Genomic DNA, 3,906 nt, shown 5'->3' on the forward strand with positions numbered 1-3,906 from the left:
AGGGAGAAACAGTGGAAACAGTGTCAGACTTTATTTTTGGGGGCTCCAAAATCACTGCAGATGGTGACTGCAGCCATGAAATTGAAAGACGCTTGTTCTTTGGAAGAAAAGTTATGACCAACCTAGACAGCATATTAAAAAGCAGAGACGTTACTTTGCTAACAAAGGTCCTTCTAGTCAAATCTATGGTTTTTCCAGTAGTCATGTATGGATGTGAGAGTTGGGAGTATAAAGAAAGCTGATTGCCAAAAATTGATGCTTTTGAACAGTGGTGTTGGAGAAGACTCTTGAGAGTCCCTTGGACTGCAAGAAGATCAAACCAGTCAACCCTAAAGGAAATCAGTCCTGAATATTCATTGGAAGGACTGATGCTGAAGCTGAAGCTCCAATACTTTGGCCACCTGATACGAAGAAGTGACTCATTGGAAAAGAACCTGATGCTGGGAAAGATTGAAGGCAGGAAGAGAAGGGGGATGACAGAGGATAAGATGGTTGGATGGCATCATCAACTCAATGGACATGAGTTTGAGCAAGCTCTGGGATTTGGTGATGGACAGGGAGGCCTGGCGTGCTACAGTCCACGAGGTTGCAGAGAGTTGGACACGACTGAGCGACTGAAGTGAACTGAGAGTAAATCTGCTTGCCAGCCTGCAGCCCGGTCCTCGCACTCCAACAAGAGGCTCCTGTGTTCCTTTTTCTCCGCCGCCCCGCAGAGGACCCTATCCTGGGAGGCTCAAGGGCAAAGGCCGTGTCTGGAGGATGGAGAGCTCTGAGGGGAGGACAGAGCTGGGATAGCTCAAGGTTGAAAAGATTGGGGTGGGGGGGCAGGCAACTGTGGATGAGGGAGAAAGTAAGCAGAGAAGCACTGTCCTGGCCACACACCCCACTGCGTGAGGCTCCAAACAAGATGAGTAGACAGGGCCCTCCCAGGAGCTGATGTTCTCAGTGGGAGAGGCCATCCAGGAGGACTTTTGGGAGGTGGTGGCCACACAGCTGTGTACCAGATGAGGACTTTGCGGGGAGCAGAGACAGCATTCCAGTTTGAAGACTGTGTCCGCAGATCCAGTCTAGCAAGTGGTCGGCCGGCCACCAGGAATTTCTAAGCATGAAAGGAAACTTGGAGACCAGACCTGGCCCTCCAGCCTGGGTCAGCCTGGGCAGGCAGATGCCAGCTCATGTTGCAGAGACTGGCCTGGAGGGGCAGCAGGGAAGCGGCTGGGACCTGGGGAGGAGGCAGTTTCCCCAGTACCTGTAGAGGGGAGTGATGCGTGAGGAAGGGTCAGCCCAAGTCATGGTGGGGGACAGCCGAGCTCCCCTCATCACAAAGAGACCGGAGCAGGAGTAGGTTTAGGGAAAGACAAAGCCCTCCAGGGGCCCAGGACGGTGAGGAGACCGCAGATGTCCAGCTGAGAGTCTTTCTGGGGGAGTCATGCCCTTCTGGAGGTGATACACCGAGCCAGGACAGGAATGGGGAAAGGAAGGTGAGCCGAGTGCAGAGCACACTGGTTTTCCAGGGGCACCCAGAAGGGTAGGGAGGGGGTGACCGCAGAGGCCCAATGGGGCTGGAAGAGGGAGTCCTCTCCCGAGGGTAGCAGCAGTCAGCCTGCAGTGACTGAGCTGTGAAAGGAGGAGAAGGCCTCGGATGGTTCTACAGAAGAAGAGAGAGGCTGGAGGAGGACACCTCCTGGGTAGGAGAGAGGAGCCGGCGGGTGGGGAGCGGTAGGGTGAGTGAGGACAGGAGGCCCGGAGCAAGGCGGGGGCACTGGCCGGGGACTGTGGGGAGAGGACACGCCCCCGTCTTCTCTGAGCTGGAGGGACCGTTATCTCAAAATACAGCCGGCTCGAGTTAGTGGCCCCCGCCACAGAACATCCGCAGGAGAGGAGGGGCAGGGCGGGGGAGGCCTCAGGGAGGGGCGGGCAAGATAACCTGGTGCCCTCCCAGGGACGTGTCAGCTGCCGAGCGAACCCTCTGTTCCCCGAGGGTCCGAGCTCTGTCTGCTCCTCCATGGCTGCACTTCTGCAGAACAGGGCTGGCGCTCAGCAGAGAAAGAACAAGAAGGGGGAGCTGAAGGAGAGAGAGGCCAGGAGCAGAGACCCTAGGTAGCAGGCTAGTGTAGGCTGAAGTCTCCGCCCAGCGGAAAGGACCTTAAAGGAGAGCGCCACTGTGCTTGTCTGCAGAGCAGTTTGATCACAGCCATCCTAAACAAGCGAAAAACAGTTGAGACTGGCGAAGACATTGGCAGCAAGTGGCGAAGAGTCTATGAAAAAATTCATCCAGGGAATCCCCTGGAGGCCCAGAGGTTAGGACGTGGTGATTTCACTGGCCAGGAAATTCACGATCCCACAAGCTGCACGACACAGACAAAAATAAAAATTTTTAAGCACAAAACAATAAGAAATGATATTGAGTCCATTAAATAAGTGGAAACGAATGTGAGCAGTTAACACTCAAAAGAGGACAAAAACCAGAGAATTCCCTGGAGGTCCAGTGGTTACGACGCCTGGCTTCCAATGCAGGGGGCGCGGTCTCCAGCCCTGACTGTTATCAGGGCAACAAAGTCCTGGCGCCCCACAGTCAGGGAAGCCCATGCTCCAAGGGGGACAAGCCCATGTGCCACAAGTAAGACCTGACCAAATAAATAAATGGGTATTTTAAAATATATACATCAGAGAAAGTAAAAACAGACCTGCAAATGACGACGTACATCAGTGAGTGCATTTGTAACGTAACTGAAAATAATTATTCAGAATGCATCAGGAAGTTTCTTTCCCAGCTATTTCTTTGCTCTCGGCTGACCTGGGTCTTGCTTGCTGCACAGGCTTTTCTCCAGTTGCGGCGAGCCGGGGCCGCTCTCCGCCTGTGCTGCGGGGCCTTCTCACTGTGCTGGCTTCTCCTGTTGCTGTCCTCTGGGGGACACAGGCTTTAGCAGTGGTGGCGCACGGGCTCAGTTGCCCCTCTGCACATGGGATCTTCCCAGATCCGAACTGGTGTCTCCTACGTCGGCAGGTGGACCTTTAAGCACTCCAGGGACTTTTTTTTTTAAATAAGAACTTTTAAAAGTTAATAATTAGAAAGTCAACCAACGTGAAAAATGATAAAGGGTCTTTACTGGAAGCTCACAGAAGAGGAAGTCCCAGCGGGTATAAACAAAGGAAGTCGAGTTCAATGACAGTAATACTCAGGAAATGCAAATGTTACACCTCGCTTTCCCACGCTGGTAAAGAAAATATTATTCTGACACCCGTCGAAACAGTAAGAAAGACTACTCAGGAAGACTACTGCCGTCCTTGGGGGCTCTCAGTGGGGGAGGGCTCCGGTTCACCTCTGAGTACAGCGAAGAGAGCTAGGGCCAGAGTGAGGGGTTGCTGGCTGGAAGGTTGCTACATGAGATGTCAAGGGGAAGGGCATTCTTGCTGCCCTGGCCTAACGGGATCATCCAGGGTGGGGAATGAGGAACTTTATCAGGTATCAGGGCTGGGTGTACCCCTGGAACCGGTCAGGCAAAGAGCTGCATCTAGGCTAGGCAGTTGGGAACAGGTGCGGTGCCAAATGTGGCACTCAGAGTGGCTTACAAACATGCCTGCAGGGACTTCCCCGGCGGTCCAGCGGTCAACAGCCCACTTCCCAGGGCAAGTGATGCCACTGAGTGGAGAACTGAGCTCTCACATGCGTCAGCGAGGACCCAGTGGCCCACAGCTAGGACCCAAGGCGGCCAGATACATAGATTTTAATTCGTTTCAAAAAAAAAAAAATGCCTGGAAGATCTTGACTCTCCTCCCACCAAGGGGTGAATCCCAGTCTTTCTTCCTGTCCTTGAACGTGGCCTGGACTTCACGACTGGTTCTAAGGGACAGAATGAGACATAAGGGGAATGAGCGATGGTAAGAGGCCCCAAGCCTTGCATC

At 53.4% G+C, this 3,906-nt stretch overlaps 1 protein-coding gene across 1 annotated transcript in view; it reads right to left on the reverse strand.

Annotated features, from left to right (window-relative positions):
- KLHL22 (kelch-like family member 22) overlaps positions 1-3,148 on the reverse strand; it is a gene marked incomplete at its 3' end in the record, with an annotated part of 26,373 nt that extends 23,225 nt beyond the window's left edge. The window contains exon 1 of the mRNA XM_010851512.1: positions 2,688-3,148. The remainder of the gene's footprint in view (positions 1-2,687) is intronic.
- Positions 3,149-3,906: the final 758 nt, after the last annotated feature.

Source organism: Bison bison, unplaced genomic scaffold (assembly GCF_000754665.1).
Source record: "Bison bison bison isolate TAMUID 2011002044 unplaced genomic scaffold, Bison_UMD1.0 scf7180017851776, whole genome shotgun sequence".
In the NCBI taxonomy this organism is placed as follows: Eukaryota; Metazoa; Chordata; class Mammalia; order Artiodactyla; family Bovidae; genus Bison; species Bison bison.